This window comes from Bidens hawaiensis, unplaced genomic scaffold (genome assembly GCF_021521415.1).
Source record: "Bidens hawaiensis isolate Kalapana, Puna unplaced genomic scaffold, B.hawaiensis_p1.1 tig00022687_1, whole genome shotgun sequence".
NCBI lineage: Eukaryota > Viridiplantae > Streptophyta > Magnoliopsida > Asterales > Asteraceae > Bidens > Bidens hawaiensis.
Window position 1 is genome coordinate 199,089 of NW_027493543.1, and position 25,454 is coordinate 224,542.

Below are 25,454 nucleotides of genomic sequence, written 5' to 3' on the forward strand. Positions count from 1 at the left end.
AATGCTTTCTTTTCTTCAACAGAGTATTGTGAGATAGCCTTTGGTGTAAAACCCGTAGTCTCATCTCCAATCATAGGTACAGTGTAGACCTCATCTAAACAGTAAGAACAATCAGGATGAACTGATCCTAAGTGAGCACGAAACCGAGGTTCCCACTTTGCAAAATCACTGAATTTCATCAATCTCGGACATTTGGAATGTGAACCTATCTCAGTATCAAGTTGTAACATTTGTTGCATCAACATGTTTTGAGACGCCAATGCATACATACCGGCCATATTTGAAAATTAAACAAGTTTAAAGAACTAGGTTTAACGAACTGTGTAGCGAATTGTGAAATATTATAGCGAACTAAGAACAGTTATAGCGAACTGTTAACAGTGTTTAACGAATCAACTCTTAACGAAGTTAAGAATGATCAGCAACGAAGTACCCTAACGAATGAGGTGAGTGTTTTAGCGAATCAAAAGTCAACTTAACGAGTCAACTTAACGAATCACAAAGGATTTGTTTAGAGAATTAGACAGTAATCAGTAACGAATCGCCAAAATAAACTTAGCGAATCACTAAGGAATGCTTAGCGAATCAGCTACAGTGGATTAGCGAATCACACTATAGCGAATCTGGTTGTTACAACCGTTTGTAACAAACTCTGACACCTTATGCCACGTGACAAAGGTTGTTAGGACACAAATTCCAAGAAGAACACGTGTCACACGAATCGGTTAATCTAGATAGCGAACTAGATTACACGAATCAATAAATCACTCGAATTGGCTAACGAACAAGGTAACGAAGTAACAAATTTGATAACGAATCACGAATAATCACGAATAAACATATAGCGAATCACCAGGAAGATGATGGCGAATTACGTTCATCTTCCAATCTTCAAATATTCAACATAATTTTCCATAAATTATGAAGAACAACCCAGAAACCTAGAATTGCCAAATTCGTAATACTACCTCGTTACTCAACCATATCGCACAAATTACCTATCAATCTCCTCGTAATCTAATTCCGAATCCAGTACACACAACATCGTGACCAAACGATTTCAATTACTCAACCAATTTAACCAATAACAATACTCTGTTTCGGACTTAAACCGAAACCATAACCAAAAACACACAAATCCAAATCAAACCTCAATTCCACTTAACCAAACCTCTCCAATACCTTACACACCTCAAAACCAGTCCAAATCAACCATAATTCAATCAATTCAATCCAAAATCGATTCAAAACTTCTTAAACAGAAAATTCAATAAAAACGATAACAAAATCAACACCAAATCAAGTGTATGAGCACCAACAGCTCTAATACCACTTGTTGGAACCCGATGATTCGTATCAATAACAATAACCACTAACAGATCTCAGATCTGTGTTTATACGATTAAGGATCTAGCTCATAATTAACATTGATTCAGTGTTATATATGTATATCTATTATCAATATATTATCTGTATAGTATTAGGTGAAGCTTGAGAGAGAGTTTGGACAACAATTCGTTAATTAACTCCAAAACTTATTTAAAACGTGAACAGGAGTTCACTATATATAGAAGGTGATCTGGTTCGCTAATATCCCCTAGCGAACCAGCCTCCCCTTCGTTACATACATTAAATTAGCGAAACACCCCTTGATTCTTTAACATCCCCTAACGAATCAGGAGGGAATACATTTACTGACTAGTTCGCTAACATCCACTAGCGAGCTAGCCTTTAACTTAGCGAATTAACTCAATAAACAAACTATTATTACATTAAATCATAAATAAAACATTAACGTTAAATACAAAGACTCTAGACGCAAAACCGTGCACTAACACCCGGCTTAGACGCGTAAGACTAATTAAGTAGCAATGAGAATGGCTAGAGTAGTATTTGATATTGCATTCGTTAAACAGTTAGATGCGCACAACTCGAGAAGGAATAACCATTAGCTGAAGAAGTATCCGAGTTCATGTGAGTTTCTAGCCCCACTTCCTTGTTATGTTTTCGGGGCTGTGTGCATACTCGATGTGATAGTTAATACACTTACCTTAAGTGGTAAGTGTATGCCTTGTATGATTTATGTATGATGATTGTTTGACGATGCATGAACGATCTTCGGATATTGCATGTACCGTCAAGTGATAGTTAAACGCATGATTGATGTGTATATATGATAAGTGAAAGATGTATGCATGTTATTATGATAGTAAATGAACGATCTTCAGATATTGCATGTGCTGCCAGGTGATAGCTAAAGATATGACTATATATATATATGATATGATATATAAATGATGTATGCATGTTATGATGATGGTACATGGACGATCTTCGAATATTGCACGTAATATTAAGAAAGGTATGTAAAGACAGGTATGGTACAATGTACAAAATGTAGGGAACCGACCCTAATAATGTCAGCGAATGTAGGGAACCGACCCTAATAATGTCGACGAATGTAGGGAACCGAACCTATTAATGTCGGCGAATGCAGGGAACCGACCCTAATAATGTCGGCGAATGTAGAGACCAGACCCTAATAAAATCTGTGAGGATAGGGACCAGAGCCTAATAATATCTGTGAGGATAGGGACCAGACCCTAATAATATCTGTGAGGATAGGGACCAGACCTTAATAATATCTGTGAGGATAGGGACCATACCCTTATAATATCTGTGATGTTGGGGACCAGACTCTTAAAATATCTATGAGGTTATAGGGCGGAAGGCTCTTTAAGTAGTACGTATAGTGATGCATGTGAATAAGTTGTATGTATGTATGTATGGCTGTAGGGTAACTGGTTAGGTATGAATATGTATCTTCGGATATGTATGTTTGTATGATATGTGTATGTATTGTATGTCGTCTGATTAACTAGAACTCACTCAGCATAGCTGACTTTTAGTATGCACGCATGTATTCATGTTTATCGAGATGGCATGAGGATGACATATGGCATGGATTGAGCGGCTGGCATATGAAGATAGAAGAAATGATGTTAAATATGTGGTTTTACGTTATGGTTTTAAACTAAAGATTGAATGTTTCGTAATAAATGTTTGATGTTTTATATTCCGCGAAAGGTTTTAATAAACTCTGATTTGTAGAACTGTGTTTATGAGTAAATCCGACGCTAAAGTAGGGCTACCGGGAACGGGGCCTTACAACCGATGGCCGGTTTTCCGGTCGCCGGAAAAACGAGCAGAGAGAGGGGAAAAGGGGGTGGTTGTGGGTTTAAGTGGGTTAGGGTTAGGGTTGGGTGGTATATATATGTATTACATATTTACAGAAAAGGTTCTCCAAGTTTCAATCATGGTTTAATACGAATTTAAAGGTTACCAAAGCTTATAACGACTTTACGAAAATCAATTTGAACCCCTTATGTTTTTCTTAACAACACTATATTATGACAAACATCAATTTATTTAAGATTGAGGTCTACAATAATATTATATAATAATTAAATAAGGGTTCTAAAAATGTTGAGTCAATTTTACAAAATAAAAGTTTACAAAACTAATACAACTCGAGGCCCTAATTTGACAAATGTCACAATTTGGAACAATATTGAACAATATGGAAATATATCATTTATTTATAAGTACAACATTTGCATTTGATTTAATTTATATGATGTTACATATATATTATGTTTTAAATATGTTACACCGCGTGTAACACAGGCACTATCTTAAATCAATATTAGAATCTATGTTTCTTTTAAGAGATTTGAATCACTTAAATCTTGCTAATGTTAGAAAAGAAAGGACACATTTTGATTTGGAAAATGAAGTTAGCGAGAAGGTAAAATGGTTGTTAGAGTGTGAGAACTATAAGCCAAATTTTGATGATCTTCTAAACTCTTTGGAATATGAAGATTAAATTTAAGGTAACACTTATTCAATAACTTAGTTATGCATGAATTTGTTTTTTAAATTTATTATGTTTGTTGACATGTTTTTCCACCCATGTGTAACACGGGCTATACCCTAGTTATATTTACTATAACTGTATTTTCATAATTACAAAAAAAATCCCATTCAGATTATGTTATATCTAGACATTATTAAAATTATACTTTACAAGTATGTTATTATTTTTATTTTTGTTACAAAATTACAAGTTACAGTTCATACTATTACAAATTCAAATTTCGTTCTAAATATTTCAAAAGTAGTACATAAATTACACATTTAATTATCTCATTAATATAATTAATTGAGTTTGACTTTCCTTATTTGTTTAAATAACCGAACTAACATGAATATTGTAATTTATATTGTTTAATTATACCATTATTACATTTATAAACATGAATATTGTTATTGACTTTCCTTATTTGTTCAACATTTATATTTATAGAGTTTGACATAACTTATTTTTTTTGAAAACCGAATGAACAACCCTTTTTTATGTTTATAACTCTTTCCATTATTATAAATTCATTCCTTAATATGGTTTGACCGAAATAATAACCTAATTATCCCATTAGTACAATTTATATGGTTTGACTTTCCTTATTTTTTAAAAAAACCGAATGAATAAGTTATAACTTAAATAAATTTCCGACCGATTTAAGTAGTTGACCATTCATATTAAATCGTTTTAACCATTCATATTAATCGTTTTGACCATTCATATTAGTTTACATTTTTAGATTTATACACATTTAAGAATCCCATTATGGCAATTTATAAAGTTTGACATTCCTTTTTTTTAATAAAAAACCGATTGAACAACCTTTTTATGTTTTTAATTCTTTCCATTTTTATAAACTCATTCCTTAATACGGTTTGACCGAAATAACAAACTAATTATCTCACTATTACAATTTATATAGTTTGACTTTCTTAATTGGTTAAAACAACTGAATGAAGAAGTTATAAATTAAATAAATTTCCGATCGATTTAAGTATTTGATCATTCACATTAAATCGTTTTTGACCATTCATATTAAATCGTTTTTAATTTTAAATAACATTTACATAGTGAATATAACATTCTAGAAATATATCAACATGATTTAAGTACTTTTAAATTTAAGATTAGCACTCACAAATTATGTCCATAAAAAAATTAACATACATTTATTTTGATTATTGTAACGTTTTTAATTAAATATTCTCTTACGATCCATGATTATGTTATAAAGAGTTACTAATAATGTTGAAAATAGTAACAGTAAATTTTTTAATGGTCTTTAAGTGAAGCATAATTTATGCATATTTATACACATAATTGGGTATTTATCAATAATAATAAATTAGAAATTTATTATGTTTTGACCGAAATCAAATAATTAATTTGTATTAATTGTATTAAGTTTGTTTCAAGCAAAAGAAAAAACAGTGGACGCATTTTGGATTTCAAAAAATGCATATATATTATGTTGACATTTTGAAGTTAAAATATGACATTTTAAAATTAAAAGTTAGAGCTTTTAATTCAAACATGGTTTGTTAATTTTTTTTAAGATGGTAGGTTACTAACTATAAATTTTTCAGGATGGTAATATTTAATTCAAACATGGTTTGTAATAAATGTTTTAAATTGATGTGCAAATAAACACGGGTACTGTCTTAGAGTAATAGATATTATAGTTATTGATGTGTAATAAATGTCTTACATAGAGTTCATCTTTTGAATCAACATTATGTAAGGCCCCGTTACCGGTAGCCCTACTTTGGTGTTAGATTTACTCATAAACGCAGTTCTAAAATCAGAGTTAATTAAAACCTTTCGCGGAATAATAGAATAGTCAACCATTCGATACAATCATCCATAATTTGTCTTTTTAAAACATAACATATAACATAGTGTCAAAACATCACGAAAAATATTCAGATGCCAGCCTCTTCAGTATTGCCATGTGTCTCCTCAAGCCAGCTGTCTCAGTCGATTAGTCTGCGTGCATACTAAAATTCAGCTACGCTAAGTGAGTTATAGCTAATCAGGCAACGTACAATACATTCACACACTTACATATGCACCCGAGGGTACTTACCTTCCTATTGTCTTACATACTTACGTACTTTCGTTCTTTCTTTCGTATTAACATACATACTCTCAATCACACACTTACATTTTAAAGAGCCTTCCGCCCTATAACCTTCGCCGATATTATTATGGTCGGTCCCCTACATTCGCCGATATTATTAGGGTCCGTTCCCTACATTCGCCGAGATTATTATGGTCGGTTCCCTACATTCGCCGACATTATTAGGGTCGGTTCCCTACATTCGCCGACATTATTAGGGTCGGTTCCCTACATTCGCCGACATTATTATGGTCGGTTCCCTACATTCGCCGACATTATTAGGGTTGGTTCCCTACATTCGCCGACATTATTAGGGTCGGTACCCTACATTCGCCGATATTAGTAGGGTCGCTTCCCTACATTCGCCGACATTATTAGGGTCGGTTCCCTACATTCGCCGATATTATTAGGGTCGGTTCCCTACATTCGCCGATATTGTTAGGATCGGTTCCCTACATTCGCCGAAATTTTTAGGGTCGGTTCCCTTGTTCTATCTATGCCTTTCGTACCTTTCTATACGTCCATAATTATAACTTTCATACGTCCATACATCATCTATACATCATATATATGTCAATCATAACTTTATACTATCCCTTGACGGCACATGCAACATCCGAAGATCGTTCATGCGTCATCAAGCATTCATTCATACATAAATCACATAAGGCATACACTTACCACTTAAGGTAAATGTATTAACTAGTCACATCGAGTATGCACACAGCCCCGAAAACATAGCAAGAAAATGGGGCTAGAAACTCACCTGGATCCTGTTACGCTCGCCGTTAATCGTAATCCTCTTCTTTAATTGAGCACGGCTAACTGTTAAATATATATCTTTGTTAATTAACCGTACAATTATTTAAGTTGGTATTTAGTTAACCCAACATCTATCTAAATTGGGCTTGTGTTAGGCATAGGATAATGGGCCAGCTTGTTAACTATATGGGCCCAACTGGACGTAAACCCAAAACCCAACAGTGGACTAGTCAGCCGAGAACTCTTGGCAGAGAACTCAACCCGACCGAGAAACATGGTCTTGACCGAAATCCAAGTTTGACTGAGAACCTCGTTTTCGGCCGAGAACATCATGACCGAGAACCACATGGCCAAGAACCACATGGCCGAGAACCTTTGTTGACTGTCCGGTTGGCTAAGAACCTCAAGGTTTGACCAAGGATCTTCATGGTTGGCCGAAAACCCCCACCCCCAGTTTAACTTGTTTTATTCTATCCTATGATCCCACCTTGCCCAGCCGATTTGTTCTAGGGCTCAAATCATGACTTTAAACCCTTTTATTATCACTACCCATAATCGTTTTACACCCGTTAGTCCTTCAACAAGATCTAGTACGTTTTAGGCATAAAGTTTGGACCTTTATAAGTTAAAAACGTTCTAGGCTAGATCTAGGGTTCATCCTTGAGCCGTATACTATCATTAGACCATTAGGTTCATTTTAATCATCAAGTTTGCATTTTTATGAAGCATCTAGACCCAATCTACTCTAGGGTCAAGTTTCATAGCGAACCGTTCACAAAAAACGTAACCTTTAATCATAAAGAACATACATTTAGACGTTAATAAGGTCACGGCTAGCTTGTTGAAGTATTGATCTTGTATCTAGTTTGTATCCCAAGTATCTATCAATAAAACATTTGGTTTTGACCTTGGTTTCTCACTCTAGGTGGCGGCCGAAATTGGAAAGTTGTGTGTGTTTTTGTGGTGTAAAATGGATAAGATGGATGGAAATGGAAAGATTTAGGGTTTAAGGGGTATTTATACTCCCTTAAGCCCATGGACCTAAGGCCCATCTTTCCTTTTTAGTCCATGATTAATCATCTTTAATCAACCTCCTTATCTTTCCCTTTTACCATTTTACTATTTATCTATTCACTCAAGCAACTTTTCCACTATAAGAAATAATATGTAGAATATTATTATTTGAAAATTCGGGATGTTACACATTAAGATAAAAGTTTTTTTGAATCGACATTGTAGAATTGTTTTATTGTAACATCCTAAAATGTTCTAATATTAAATAAAGAAAGTTGTGTTAAGTTGTCGTGTGTTAATGATTAATTAATATTAAACAAGAAAGGATTATGGACTTGGATTAATTAAGATGGATTAAAGGGAATGGGCCTTAGGTCCATTGACTTTAAGGGATATAAATACCCCCTTAAACCATTCTAAAACCCTAATCCTCATTCCATCTTTCCATATTTTCCTACACACTCCTAAACACACACATACCACTACACACACTTACGGCCGAGAGAGTAGAGAGGGATCCGAGATCAAGTGGATGCTAGTTCGTGTAGATCTTCATAAACAAGATAAGCGAGATCCAAACGAACACAAAAGGTATGTTCTTGACCTTTAAAGTTTACGTTTTTATAAGCGTTTGGTCTTGAAACTTGAACCTAGAGTAGATCGGGTAAAAAACGAGTGCTAAAGTAGCAAACTTGACGTTAGAAACGAACTTAACGAACTCGCGGCTGCTTATGACTCATTTAAAATAAACCCTAGACCTAGTATTGAATGTTTTAAGTTTAAAGACCCAAACTTTATGCTTTTCCAAGCCGGGTTTTACCCGAAAATGATCATGGGAATGCTCACGGGTTGGGTTAATACCACATCGAAGGGTTACACGTTAAAAAAGAGATGATTATAGGAGTTTTGGATGAGCCGTAGCTGCTACTGGGAAACTTCGCCTGCAGCTAAGTTCGCCTATGGTTAACTTCGCTGGACACAAGTTCGCCTATGGTTAACTTCGCGGGACACAAGTTAGCCTATGGTTAATTTCGCCGGACACAAGTTCGCCTATGGTTAACTTCGCCGGACACACGTTCGCCTATGGTTAACTTGGCAGCATACAAGTTCGCATGCTGTAAACTTCGCTGCTATAAGTTCGCTGGTAATAAGTTCGCCACTGATTAGTTCGCTTAAAATGCTAAGTAAAAGTAATCCAGTACTAGACAACGAATCAGGCTAATGAATTAGGCTTAATTCACTGTAACGAACGAGTAGGTGAATAAAATAATAACTTAAAACCCTAGTGGAAAATGCGTTAAGACAGTTAACGAAAATAAAATTTTTCCAAGCTGACCTGGCAGCTTAACCCCAGCCAGGGGTTCTGCCCCTTGGACTCCGCTAGGGGCTGCCTCCCCTAGAACCCTGCTGCCAGGGGCGCTTCCCCCGGACCCCGTTCGTTGTGGGTTATATAAAGATAGAAATACGATATAAGTAGTAATAGTTAATTGATACATGTAAATATTATACAGTTAGCCGTGCACAACTCAAGAAAGGGATTACGATCAACAGTGAACGTAACCGCATTCAAGTGAGTTTCTAGCCCCACTTCCTTGTTATGTTTTCAGGGTTGTGTGCATACTCGATGTGTTTTTTAATACGTTTATCCTAAGTGTTAAATGTATGTCTTACGTGAATATGTGAAAAGTATGAATGATTGCTTGTCAGTACGTGAACGATCTTCGGATATTGCACGTTTTGTCAAGTTATAATGTTATGTTAAATGATAATATGATATGTACGATATATGAATGAATGTAAATGAGGTATGGTTGTATGGTAACAAAGAGGGACCGAGCCCTAATAATACTCGAGGAATGAGGGACCGAGCCCTAATAATACTCGAGGAAGGAGGGACCAAGCCCTAATAATACTCGAGGAATGAGGGACCAAGCCCTAATAATACTCGCGGAAGGAGAGACCGAGCCCTAATAATACTCGAGGAATGTAGGGCGTAATTCTCTTTATAACGTAAGAAATGAAGTTAAGTAAGAATGAAATAAAGATATGAAAGTATGAATGAAAGTATGTAAGTATATATGTATTGCATGTTGTATGATTAACTAGAACTCACTCAGCGTAGCTGACTTTTTTTATTCACGCAGGAGAGTAGAATGAGACAGCTGGCTTGAGCGGGGACACATGGCAGAAGAATAAGAGTCTGACATCTGAAGACCTATTGTGACATTCGTCAATTTCAGGTTAACTCCGTTAACTCAACTCCGTCAATTCAAACTTAAAGATCATTGAATCTATAACGCACACCTCATTACATTTAAACTAGGGTTTAAATGACGCTTGAACAATTACTACATGTGTAGTCTTTCGGGAATTGCACCGAAACGCAAACGAGTTGACGCAAACAATTGGTGAATAAACGAAAAACGTCAAAACAATAATTATGTGATAATTATATGTTAGACATATGTGTTACTTGATTATATTATGTATGATACTAAACAAGAAACAAGAGCTAGTTAAAATAAGCTAGAAAAGTGCAAATTAGAAGTTGAGGGACCTAGATGTAACATGTTATTATAAATAATAATATAAACCTAAACCCTAACACTCCCTCTAGACCGATCGGCCCCCCTCCCCCCTTGTTCTTGGCTGCCGTCAATCACACACACACATACACACAAGATCTTTCAAGTTTAATTGAAGATTAAGGTGCTAGGAAGGTATAAACAACTATCCTATGTATTTTACATGCTTAATTTTGAGTTTGAATGGGTTAATTATAAACCCTAGGTCCGATTTTTATATGTGTTGTGTTCATACGTCTTGTTTTGATTGAAAGATGTATTGATTGTTGAATTGATAACTAGTATTGATGTTATTGCATGTTAATCGTTTGATTCTTTGATTTTAGTTCAAGCAAAACCCTAATCATGTATGTAATGTGTAATCGATGTGCATGGATAGTGATTATGGTGTCTAGAATGTCATATGAATGGATTGTGGTCTATAGATGGTTAATATGTTGAGTTTGGATGCAAACAGTTCCTGGACAGATTATGTTGTTGATGTTCAATTAACTGTAACGGGGGGTAAATGTGAAAATTGGTAGAGATTATTGATACTACAGTAAACTAGGTTGAGTCTAGTTTCTAAAGAATATAAATTTGCAATTTTTGAACGTGTAAAACTTAACTTTTATGATTTTACAAAAACGTTGTGCAAAGCTGAGTTGTGAGACCTGCTGTTAGGTTGTTTTGTAAATATTATATCTCATGAACTACAAGACCAAATGGGTTGGTTCCACTTCTGGAAGTTAACTTGTTGAGTTAAGAACCTAACACAATTGGTCTTGCAATTGTTGGATTTTTCATTTAACGGGAATTTCAAATAACATTCTGTTGCGTATGAATTTGACTGTTGTGATTTTGCTGTAATGTTTTGATCATTGTGAGAAACCTATGTGGAATAAAAATAAATAAAATATGTTCTGGAAACCTAATACATGTATGCTTTTGTGATGATTTTTGATGAATTAATTGAGATGCTATGATCGGTGGAATAGTATAATCTTTCAAGTAGAATTCTGTCTCGGTAAAGTTAACTGCCGAACTTTGTGAAAATGCATGAAAAGTGCTAGTTGCTAGTTAATTATTATGTTTTGACCAAATTGCCCCTGCGGGGAATGCTTGCTAAATAAGTGTGGAAGTTTAACCAAATTGCCCCTGCGGGGAATAGTTGCTAGTGATGTACATTATTAATACATGACACGTAAATAATTGTTCACACATGTATCGTATCACAAATGTACTTGTTAAGTCACACACGATTCACAAACGAAACACGAAACGTAATTTGTGCATAGGTGTTATGTGCCGAGTCTAGAGACTCGATAATAGTTCCGACACTTAGAAAATCTCTTTGTTGTTTTAGAACGCTAGAGAGAGTTTTCTGTGACGCGCATCACTTGGTGAATTATTTTTGGGAAATTCTTCGCAAACAGTGAGTTTCACTTACCCCTTTAAACTGTTTTAAACGCTTTTCACTTGGGGGAGATAACATACTCCGAAAAACGCATTTAATATTTTGTTAGTAAATTATATATCACTTGTAAAGGCTAAGTGGCAAACGAAACAATTGAAGTCCTACACATCGAACCGGTTAATATTTGGATAATAGCGAGTCACTGTTGAGTAGTACTACTGGGTTTAACAAACCCCACCCAACGCTAAACTCGACTGGAGGTCGAGTGGGTGTAATTTTAGCTAACACATTACCATGGTCTGGATGACCTGGTGGCAAGGCACTTGATAAACAGTCAGCTTCGGTGTCGAACACTTAGTAATACTTGTTGTATAGGCTAGCTACCTATCGATATATAATTGATTTAACACTATCTGGTAACGCAAAACGCTGAACGCAAAACGCTAAACGCTTTATTTTAGATAAACTTGTGAACTCACCAACCTCGTGTTGACACTTTTAGCATGTTATTCTCAGGTAGCCGAGGCGGGCGCGCGGTATAGGATCATGCATTGCTTGAAATGCTTTTGTTATGCAAACTATTTTAAAACTGTTATCATTGGGTTTAAGTCGTCCTGCGTGACGCAACATTTATTTCATGGTTTTTACGCTTCCGCATTTAATTACTCGTAAACGTTTTCGTGGTTTGAAAACTTTGTTTTATGGTTTGATTATAACCAATGAATCCGATCCTGTTAGTTCACACCCTCTGACGGTAAAACTCCGTTAGTGGATTTTGAGGGTGTGACACCTATTATGTTTCATAAGTTATGTTTTGATTTTGAACGACAAGAGGAATGTTTTAAGACATGTTTATGATTTGATATGTGATGTTTTATGAAAGACTTATATTCCGCGTAAAGTTTTAATTAACTCTGATATTTAGAACTGTGTTTATGAGTAAATCCAACGTCAAAAGTGAGACACCGGTAACGGGGCCTTACATTTATTGGTTTGGAGACGAATTTCCTTTGTTTGCTTATTATTGTACTAATGATATAAATTATAAAATATTTTAACTTTTCATTTATCTTTGTTATTCTTTGTATGTTTTGGTATTTGATTCAAATAAGTTATGATGTCTTATAATTTATGTAAAAGTATCATTTATTTATAAGTACAACATTTGTGTTTTATTAAATTTATATGATGTTACATATATATTATTGTAACATCCCATATTTCTAGTTTCAGTTAATGAATGAAAACGCGAGTTATTATAAGTCGGGCTAGTGTTGGGTTAAATGGATATGGGTTATGAACTTGGGTTATTAAAGAAAGTGTAAAAGACCATGGGCTTAAGCCCATGATCAATAAATATATAAACCTTTAATCATCCATTAATCATTCATTTCACACATATTCCATACACCACCAAAACACACACTTAAGCTTTCTCTCTAGTTTCTCCTTTTCTCTCTTCTCGAACCAAAGGGTAAACCGAGTACCGATCCAAGGTAATGATAGTATGATGTTGTATGAGCTTAAACCGGTTAGATCTAGTTGCAAGACGACGAGCCGACACCATTAAACCGTTTAAGTCCCGATATCCGGGGTGGAATCGGGTATAAACCGAACCTAAGATGAGCTTAGGGGTCACACTAGCTCAGATCTAGATCGAAAAGGGCGAAAAACGGTGAAAAGGGGGTTAAAAATCTTTTTCTGACGAATCCGCGGTTTTCCGGCGACGGCGCCGGAAAGGCAGTGCCGGAAACGGTACGAGGTAAAAGGGGAATATCAGAGAATGTTCCTGACATTCTCTGACCTAACCCTAATTCTTTAACGGGGAGTTAACGAATTAGGGGTGATTCGCCATGTAATTCGTTACAGAAAACATAGCGAACTAGCTTCAGTTCGTGTTGAATTCGTTAAGAGGAAAAGATAACGAATCACCCTTGGTTCGTTATAGCCAGTTCGTTAGAAGAGATAACGAATTCGATGGACTAATTCGTTATATGGACTGGTTCGCTATGGACTGATTCGTTAAGAAGTCCAGTTCGTTAAAGGGTTCAATTCATTATGAGAACCAATTCGTTATGATAACCCAATTCGTTAAGAGCAATTTAACGAACTAGAAGTTTAACAAAATGACAGAACAGTCCACGTACTTAGAAAAATAATGATTTAATTACAAAGAAGTCCTTTAACTTTTAAGTTAGCAATTTATTAATGATTTAAAATTCTAATGGAAATGTGTTAAGACGGTTAATGGAAATAAAATTTTTTAACCATCTTTAAGTGAAGCATAATTTATGCATTTTTATACATATAATTGTGTATTTATCAATAATAATAAATTAGAAATTTATTATGTTTTGACCGAAATCAAATAATTAATGTGACATTCGTCAATTTCAGGTTAACTCCGTCTACTCAACTCCGTCAATTCAAACTTAAAGATCATTGAATCTATAACGCACACCTCATTAAATTTAAACTGGGGTTTAAATGACGCTTGAACAATTACTACATGTGTAGTCTTTCGGGAATTGCACCGAAACGCAAACGAATTGACGCAAACAATTGGTGAATAAACGAAAAACGTCAAAACAATAATTATGTGATAATTATGTGTTAGACATATGTGTTACTTGATTATATTATGTATGATACTAAACAAGAAACAAGAGCTAGTTAAAATAAGCTAGAAAAGTGCAAATTAGAAGTTGAGGGACCTAGATGTAACATGTTTTTATAAATAATAATATAAACCTAAACCCTCTCCCTCCCTCTAGACCGATCGGCCCCCCTCCCCCCTTGTTCTTGGCTGCCGTCAATCACACACACACATACACACAAGATCTTTCAAGTTTAATTGAAGATTAAGGTGCTAGGAAGGTATAAACAACTATCCTATGTATTTTACATGCTTAATTTTGAGTTTGAATGGGTTAATTATAAACCCTAGGTCCGATTTTTATATGTGTTGTGTTCATACGTCTTGTTTTGATTGAAAGATGTATTGATTGTTGAATTGATAACTAGTATTGATGTTATTGCATGTTAATCGTTTGATTCTTTGATTTTAGTTCAAGCAAAACCCTAATCATGTATGTAATGTGTAATCGATGTGCATGGATAGTGATTATGGTGTCTAGAATGTCATATGAATGGATTGTGGTCTATAGATGGTTAATATGTTGAGTTTGGATGCAAACAGTTCCTGGACAGATTATGTTGTTGATGTTCAATTAACTGTAACGGGGGGTAAATGTGAAAATTGGTTGAGATTATTGATACTACAGTAAACTAGGTTGAGTCTAGTTTCTAAAGAATATAAATTTGCAATTTTTGAACGTGTAAAACTTAACTTTTATGATTTTACAAAAACGTTGTGCAAAGCTGAGTTGTGAGACCTGCTGTTAGGTTGTTTTGTAAATATTATATCTCATGAACTACAAGACCAAATGGGTTGGTTCCACTTCTGGAAGTTAACTTGTTGAGTTAAGAACCTAACACAATTGGTCTTGCAATTGTTGGATTTTTCATTTAACGGGAATTTCAAATAACATTCTGTTGCGTATGAATTTGACTGTTGTGATTTTGCTGTAATGTTTTGATCATTGTGAGAAACCTATGTGGAATAAAAATAAAATAAAATATGTTCTGGAAACCTAATACATGTATGCTTTTGTGATGATTTTTGATGAATTAATTGAGATGCTATGATCGGTGGAATAGTATAATCTTTCAAGTAGAATTCTGTCTCGGTAAAGTTAACTGCCGAACTTTGTGAAAATGCATGAAAAGTGCTAGTTGCTAGTTAATTATTATGTTTTGACCAAATTGCCCCTGCGGGGAATGCTAGCTAAATAAGTGTGGAAGTTTGACCAAATTGCCCCTGCGGGGAATAGTTGCTAGTGATGTACATTATTAATACATGACACGTAAATAATTGTTCACACATGTATCGTATCACAAATGTACTTGTTAAGTCACACACGATTCACAAACGAAACACGAAACGTAATTTGTGCATAGGTGTTATGTGCCGAGTCTAGAGACTCGATAATAGTTCCGACACTTAGAAAATCTCTTTGTTGTTTTAGAACGCTAGAGAGAGTTTTCTGTGACGCGCATCACTTGGTGAATTATTTTTGGGAAATTCTTCGCAAACAGTGAGTTTCACTTACCCCTTTAAACTGTTTTAAACGCTTTTCACTTGGGGGAGATAACATACTCCGAAAAACGCATTTAATATTTTGTTAGTAAATTATATATCACTTGTAAAGGCTAAGTGGCAAACGAAACAATTGAAGTCCTACACATCGAACCGGTTAATATTTGGATAATAGCGAGTCACTGTTGAGTAGTACTACTGGGTTTGACAAACCCCACCCAACGCTAAACTCGACTGGAGGTCGAGTGGGTGTAATTTTAGCTAACACATTACCATGGTCTGGATGACCTGGTGGCAAGGCACTTGATAAACAGTCAGCTTCGGTGTCGAACACTTAGTAATACTTGTTGTATAGGCTAGCTACCTATCGATATATAATTGATTTAACACTATCTGGTAACGCAAAACGCTGAACGCAAAACGCTAAACGCTTTATTTTAGATAAACTTGTGAACTCACCAACCTCGTGTTGACACTTTTAGTATGTTATTCTCAGGTAGCCGAGGCGGGCGCGCGGTATAGGATCATGCATTGCTTGAAATGCTTTTGTTATGCAAACTATTTTAAAACTGTTATCATTGGGTTTAAGTCGTCCTGCGTGACGCAACATTTATTTCATGGTTTTTACGCTTCCGCATTTAATTACTCGTAAACGTTTTCGTGGTTTGAAAACTTTGTTTTATGGTTTGATTATAACTAATGAATCCGATCCTGTTAGTTCACACCCTCTGACGGTAAAACTCCGTTAGTGGATTTTGAGGGTGTGACACCTATTATGTTTCATAAGTTATGTTTTGATTTTGAACGACAAGAGGAATGTTTTAAGACATGTTTATGATTTGATATGTGATGTTTTATGAAAGACTTATATTCCGCGTAAAGTTTTAATTAACTCTGATATTTAGAACTGTGTTTATGAGTAAATCCAACGTCAAAAGTGAGACACCGGTAACGGGGCCTTACATTTATTGGTTTGGAGACGAATTTCCTTTGTTTGCTTATTATTGTACTAATGATATAAATTATAAAATATTTTAACTTTTCATTTATCTTTGTTATTCTTTGTATGTTTTGGTATTTGATTCAAATAAGTTATGATGTCTTATAATTTATGTAAAAGTATCATTTATTTATAAGTACAACATTTGTGTTTTATTAAATTTATATGATGTTACATATATATTATTGTAACATCCCATATTTCTAGTTTCAGTTAATGAATGAAAACGCGAGTTATTATAAGTCGGGCTAGTGTTTGGTTAAATGGATATGGGTTATGAACTTGGGTTATTAAAGAAAGTGTAAAAGACCATGGGCTTAAGCCCATGATCAATAAATATATAAACCTTTAATCATCCATTAATCATTCATTTCACACATATTCCATACACCACCAAAACACACACTTAAGCTTTCTCTCTAGTTTCTCCTTTTCTCTCTTCTCGAACCCAAGGGTAAACCGAGTACCGATCCAAGGTAATGATAGTATGATGTTGTATGAGCTTAAACCGGTTAGATCTAGTTGCAAGACGACGAGCCGACACCATTAAACCGTTTAAGTCCCGATATCCGGGGTGGAATCGGGTATAAACCGAACCTAAGATGAGCTTAGGGGTCACACTAGCTCAGATCTAGATCGAAAAGGGCGAAAAACGGTGAAAAAGGGGTTAAAAATCTTTTTCTGACGAATCCGCGGTTTTCCGGCGACGGCGCCGGAAAGGCAGTGCCGGAAACGGTACGAGGTAAAAGGGGAATATCAGAGAATGTTCCTGACATTCTCTGACCTAACCCTAATTCTTTAACGGGGAGTTAACGAATTAGGGGTGATTCGCCATGTAATTCGTTACAGAAAACATAGCGAACTAGCTTCAGTTCGTGTTCAATTCGTTAAGAGGAAAAGATAACGAATCACCCTTGGTTCGTTATAGCCAGTTCGTTAGAAGAGATAACGAATTCGATGGACTAATTCGTTATATGGACTGGTTCGCTATGGACTGATTCGTTAAGAAGTCCAGTTCGTTAAAGGGTTCAATTCGTTATGAGAACCAATTCGTTATGATAACCCAATTCGTTAAGAGCAATTTAACGAACTAGAAGTTTAACAAAATGACAGAACAGTCCACGTACTTAGAAAAATAATGATTTAATTACAAAGAAGTCCTTTAACTTTTAAGTTAGCAATTTATTAATGATTTAAAATTCTAATGGAAATGTGTTAAGACGGTTAATGGAAATAAAATTTTTTAACCATCTTTAAGTGAAGCATAATTTATGCATTTTTATACATATAATTGTGTATTTATCAATAATAATAAATTAGAAATTTATTATGTTTTGACCGAAATCAAATAATTAATGTGACATTCGTCAATTTCAGGTTAACTCCGTCAACTCAACTCCGTCAATTCAAACTTAAAGATCATTGAATCTATAACGCACACCTCATTAAATTTAAACTGGGGTTTAAATGACGCTTGAACAATTACTACATGTGTAGTCTTTCGGGAATTGCACCGAAACGCAAACGAGTTGACGCAAGCAATTGGTGAATAAACGAAAAACGTCAAAACAATAATTATGTGATAATTATGTGTTAGACATATGTGTTACTTGATTATATTATGTATGATACTAAACAAGAAACAAGAGCTAGTTAAAATAAGCTAGAAAAGTGCAAATTAGAAGTTGAGGGACCTAGATGTAACATGTTTTTATAAATAATAATATAAACCTAAACCCTCTCCCTCCCTCTAGACCGATCGTCCCCCCTCCCCCCTTGTTCTTGGCTGCCGTCAATCACACACACACATACACACAAGATCTTTCAAGTTTAATTGAAGATTAAGGTGCTAGGAAGGTATAAACAACTATCCTATGTATTTTACATGCTTAATTTTGAGTTTGAATGGGTTAATTATAAACCCTAGGTCCGATTTTTATATGTGATCGGTGGAATAGTATAATCTTTCAAGTAGGATTCTGTCTCGGTAAAGTTAACTGCCGAACTTTGTGAAAATGCATGAAAAGTGCTAGTTGCTTGTTAATTATTATGTTTTGACCAAATTGCCCCTGCGGGGAATGCTTGCTAAATAAGTGTGGTAGTTTGACCAAATTGCCCCTGCGGGGAATAGTTGCTAAATATGTACACTATAAATACTTGACACGTAGATAGTCATTCACAACATGTAACGTATCACAAATGTACTTGTTAAAGTCACACACGATTCACAAACGAAACACGAAACGTAATAATTGCATAGGTATTACGTGCCGGGTCTAGAGACTCGTTAATAGCTTGAATACTTAGAAAATCTCTTTGTTGTTTTAGAACGCTAGAGAGAGTTTTCTGTGACGCGCATCACTTGGTGAATTATTTTTGGGAAATTCTTCGCAAACAGTGAGTTTCACTTACCCCTTTAAACTGTTTTAAACGCTTTTCACTTGGGGGAGATAACATACTCCGAAAAACGCATTTAAGATTTTGTTACTAAATTATATATCACTTGTAAAGGCTAAGTGGCAAACGAAACAATTGAAGTCCTACACATCAAACCGGTTAATATTTGGATAATAGCGAGTCACTGTTGAGTAGTACTACTGGGTTTGACAAACCCCACCCAACGCTAAGCTCGACTGGAGGTCGAGTGGGTGTAATTTTGGCTAACACATTACCATGGTCTGGATGACCTGGTGGCAAGGCACTTGATAAACAGTCGGCTTCGGTGTCGAACACTTAGTAATACTTGTTGTATAGGCTAGCTACCTATCGATATATAATTGATTTAACACTATCTGGTAACGCAAAACGCTGAACGCAAAAACGCTAAACGCTTTATTTTAGATAAACTTGTGAACTCACCAACCTCGTGTTGACACTTTTAGTATGTTATTCTCAGGTAGCCGAGGCGGGCGCGCGGTATAGGATCATGCATTGCTTGAAACGCTTTTGTTATGCAAACAATTTTAAAACTGTTATCATTGGGTTTAAGTCGTCCTGCGTGACGCAACATTTATTTTATGGCTTTTACGCTTCCGCATTTAATTACTCGTAAACGTTTTCGTGGTTTGAAAACTTTGTTTTATGGTTTGATTATAACTAATGAATCCGATCCTGTTAGTTCACACCCTCTGACGGTAAAACTCCGTTAGTGGATTTTGAGGGTGTGACAGATTGGTATCAGAGCCATTGGTTATAGCGAACTAGAAGCTGCATGCATACTAGACTATAACCGCGACGACCCATTAGTTATAATGAAACGCACTGCATATGTTTGTGTAGTCTTTGTTTTTCTTATCTCCTTACCTCATTCACTCATACGCGCGCATACACGGATTACCTGTAGGGATGTCGACTCTACCATCATCATCGTCTGATCAGATGACTCATGCTCATGGGAAGGAGCCGCAGCTACCTACCTCATCGCCACCCCGTGTAGTCCCGGAACTCGAAGCTCCTGCACCGAAGAGGTATCGCTTATCCGGAGGCATGTACGAAAACGAAGTTAGCTGGGATTGGTACCCTAATATGATTAGGCGTATGGTCTATCGCGAACAAGTTACATGATGCGAGAAGAGTACTGTCCGAGAGAGGAGATTGCGAAGTTGGAATCTGAGTTTTGGTCATTGAAGATGGTGGGTTCAGAAATCGAAGCCTACACCACCCGTTCTCACGAGTTAGCTGTGATGTGTCCACGGATGGTAGACCCGTCGAGTAAGAGGATTGAAATGTATATTGATGGGTTAGCACCGCAAATTCAGGGCATGGTGACGTCTTCCAGACCAGCCACGATTCAACAAGCGATCCGGTTAGCTCACAAACTGACGGATCAAGCAGTGACCCAAGGTGCGCTACCACCTAGGGGTTCAACCACTAAAGCCCGTGACAACCCGAGTACTGACAACAACAGCAACAATAACCCGAGCAATGGAATGAGAAAGTTTGACAACACCAGATCCTCATCCTCGAACCCCCCACAGCAACAACACTACCGTAAGCCCGAACTCACTCGGGGCTTCAACAATCAGGGTCACAATAACAATAACAACGGTGGCGGGCAGGGTTCGAGCGGATATGCTGGGAAATATCCGAAGTGCAACAGGTGCAACTATCATCATGCTGGGCCGTGTGACCGTGTCAAGTGTCTGAGATGCGGAAAGATGGGTCACCAGGCAAAGGAATGTAGAGGAGACCTGGCGGCAAAGGGTGCTCCTAAACCACCTATGACGACTAAGGGATGTTTCGAATGTGGTCAAGAGGGTCATTTCAGGAAAGATTGTCCCAAACTGAAACAGAACGAGAACAATGGAAGTAATGGAAGTGGCAGTGGTGGTGGAAGCAATGGTAAAGGAAGAGCTTTTGTCATTGGGTCGGGCCAAGCCCGCAATGATCCTACGTGGTGACTGGTAAGTTTCCTGTGAACGACTGTTTTGCTTCTGTATTGTTTGACACTGGAACTGATAGGAGTTTTGTATCGAAAGCCTTTAGTCAACTCTTAGACCTAACTCCAACCCCGTTAGATGCTAAGTTTCCTGTTGAATTAGCTGACGGTAAGACTATAGTAACGACTCATGTACTTGCGGGATGTAAGTTAAAACTGTCAGGTTATATTTTTGATATCGACCTCATACCTTTTACGCTTGGTAGTTTCGATGTCGTTGTCGGCATGAACTGGTTATCCGAGAACCGAGCAGAGATTATATGTCATGACAAGATAGTCCACATTACTACCCCTTCCGGCGAGATCATTTCGATCCGGGGTGAGAGAAGCGACATGACCACCAGCGTCATTACCCTCATGAAGGCGCAGAAGTATCTACGAAAGGGTCATCCGGCAATTTTGGCGCATATTGTTGGGAAACCCGCGGAGGAGAAGCGAATTGAAGATATACCGATTGTGCGAGATTTCCCGGAAGTTTTCCCGGAGGATTTGCCTGGACTCCCTCCTATTCGACAAGTCGGATTGTGCTTCCAGTTCTCTGCATGAATCTTTTAACTTTACGGACGATCATAGCCATGTTCCACTTTAAATCCATGATTTCCAAATCATCTGGATCTATCTGATCATAGTCCTCATCAGTTAAATCACTTGTGGCAATCTTACTACTTACCAAGTTTTCATATGAAGACATGAAAGCTGTCAGAAAAGCAAAGTTTTGCTCAGCTTCCTTCATATTAACATTAGGTGGTGAAGCAAATGGATTAGTAGTAGTTAAACTTCCAGAACCACCAGACAATCCAGAATTACCAGCAGAGAAGAAACATACTTTTGGGTCATTAAACATAGTTGATTCTTTTTAACTTGCAGCTTGAGTAAGAAAAGCATTGATTGGAGAGATCGTTAAACTAAGAGGCATACTTCCACCATAGAAAGCTGGATCTTGATTTTCCTTGGAGGATTTTTGACACTTAAGATCATATTCTCTAGCTTCGATCTTTTGTAAAAATTCAAGTGCAGTCAAGTCTTCATTCAAGAAATAGTCATTCTCTTTCAAAACCATCAATTGAGTCAGGCTTCTTCATTCTTCTGTTTCTTTCTGCAGCTTGGATTTCTTCATTTGAAACTTGATCACTAGAGTCAATTAAATCATCTTTGTCCAAATCATCTTCATTGAAGTCATCTTCAGAAACTTACACACCAATTAACTTTTCATCTTTCTCATCTTCTTTCAAAGCAAATTCTCCTTGTTCATCAACAATAACCTTTTCATAATGTTCAATGAAGTCTTCCTTGTCTTTGAACACATCCCTGAATTGATTGAGATAAGCCTCCCTTTTCTCCTTATCAACTTTAAGAGAATAGCTACTGTTAAAAGGTGGAGGAACAACTTTGTATTTATCTTCTTCTTTCACCTTGTTCAAAATACCATATATGTTTCCAATGGATACAAGATTCTTCAAAAACTCAACTTCAACTTATAGTGTGGTATTTCTCACCTTTTCTTCAACTACCATTTTCATCAGTCCTTCAATCTCAGTCACATACCTTGAATGAGTTCTATAGTTCATGCAATCTTCTTCAAGGCTTTTGATATTTTCTTCATATGTTACATCACTAGCTTGATACACCTTTATCATGCTCTGTTTTCGAAAGCATTCACTCTCCAACTTTTCTACTTTCACATTCAATGCATCAATTGTTTCAAGTAATTCAAGAGTGGAGTTTAAAAGTACCTGAGAAGAAGATCGAGCTTCATTTTCAATTTTTTCCATGAATGCAACATTGGCCTTGGTTATGTCTTCTGCATGATCACTCCAATCAAAACCATCTTCTTGTTGAGCAGCAAGTGCTACATTCCCTTGATTTCTAGGCTGGTTTTGGTTGTTTCTGTTATTGTTTGGAACATTTGGAGGGTTTTGGTTAGTGTTTCTCTGGTAATTTTGGTTCTGAGGTACTACCTGTTGATTGTTCATTTGAGGTTGCTGGTAGTTTTTGTTAAAGTTGGGTTTGTTGTTGAAGTTGTTGTAGTTGGTGTTTCTTGGCTGGTTCTGTTGATACTGGTTCTGATTTCTTGGTTACTGGTTCTGATACTGATTCCCTTGAAAGTTTCTTGGCTGATTGCACTCTCTAGTAAAGTGCCCAGGTTGTTGGCAATTATAACAAATGGTCTTTGACTTATCAAACCCAATTCTTTCATTAGGCCCTGATAGAAGAGATCTACCAGTCCTATTATATAGCCTTTTGCTTCTAAGAGCCAGCATTGTAGCTTGCCATTTCAAGTCCATATCTTCAAGATGATCTGCATCAATCTGTTCTAAGTCATCTTGAACAATGCTAGTGTGAACCATATTCTTTGCTACAAAAGCATTGTAGGGGTCTGTGAACATAGAAAACAATGCTTGAGTTTCACTTCCTTGACCACCATTTCCTCAAGCATAAGGCAAATGTCCTCTAGCCATTAAGGCTGAATCATTATCATCTATGTGTTGGACATTGAACCTTGATTGGCTTCCTTGGTTACTTGAACTACCACCAACAAATGCCTTTGGTGCATCACTACCAAGTTCAGTAGGTTCTTCAATTATAGGTATGGTGGTTAAGTTTCCCATAGGAGTAATGAGTTTATTTGTATTTGTCACTTGGAAACATGGTCTTTCTTCCTTTATCATCTCATTCTCTATCATTTCTATTTCAGCAGCTTGGTGGAAACAGATCACATCATCAAGCTTGAGCTGTTCAAAATTTGGTTTCTGAATGATGAACTTGCTTGCTGTATACCATTCTTTTTGCAATGATGACAACAACTTTGTATTTAAATCGGAATCAGTCATCACATAGTCTGTTATTCTGAGTTTATTCACAATGGCCAAATATCTTTCAAGAATTGATTTCAGCCTTTCACCTTCTTTGTATTTGAATCTTTCAAGTTGTTGCTCGATGTACCGATTCCGACGAAACCCGGTATACCCTAACCGGTAGACAATAGTTACGTCATATTTAATGTCGGGTACATGAGTTACCATGGTAATTATACGAGAATACATGGTTCACTGTATTGATTGTACGTGAATGTATAATTCATCGTATTGAATATGCGATTAATCGATCGATAGTTATTGAAACCCGAACGAATCGAGGGTTCAATTATAGACGATATCTATAACATTTAGTGATGTTACGAAGCATTAATGCTTCGGGATAAGTAAATTACGGCACAGAAAAAGGATTTCGATTTAATGGTACGTCGGTACATTAAACGAAACCTTTAATACCAAACCGAGCAAGAGATGATCGATCAAGCCGAAAAAGATGCGCGATAATTAATGATATGATGTTTTAAGTTAATAAATGTCATGGTTTAAGTTTTTTAAAGTTTTTAAATCGGTTTTATATAAATTTCATTTTTAAGCCGAAAAACGACCGTTTTAGCCTCGTTTTAAGCCGAATTAGACATTTAACCGAAAAACGAACTGAACCAGATTATCCAAAACATTATCCAGATCTCCGATATCCGAACATGTGGCTAAGAATGAAGAGGTGGGTCCCACCCCACCCCTTCACATTTCCGATCGGACTTAATGGGTAATACCCATTCATTTCATTCTTTTTTCTAAGCAACATGGCAACAATCTCCATCTTCCTTCCACAATATCAACTAAAAACCGAGATTTGGAGCAAGAAAACCGAGGTAAAAACCGAGTTAATCACGTTTCCATTTTCGTTTCTTGAGTTTGTTTGCAAGAAAATAAGGTTTCAAAGATGAAAACCGATTTTTTGCATGATCAAGTGATGTATACGGGTTATACAAGGGATCTTGGTCCAAGAAAGGAGTTAAACGAATCAAAAACGAATTTTTACCGTTAAATCTTTGTTTTTGGAATCATAACCGAAACCATGAAAGAAATGGCTTGATCGTGAGTGTAACTTGCTTGGTATTGTGGTATGTTGTTTGTAGGCTCTGTGTTTAGTGGTAGATAAGGCGGAAAGACGAGTTTGTAGCTTGTAGTGGCGGAAAACGAAAGGTATATTCGGTTTATGTTCGGTGTATGTGTTTTTGAA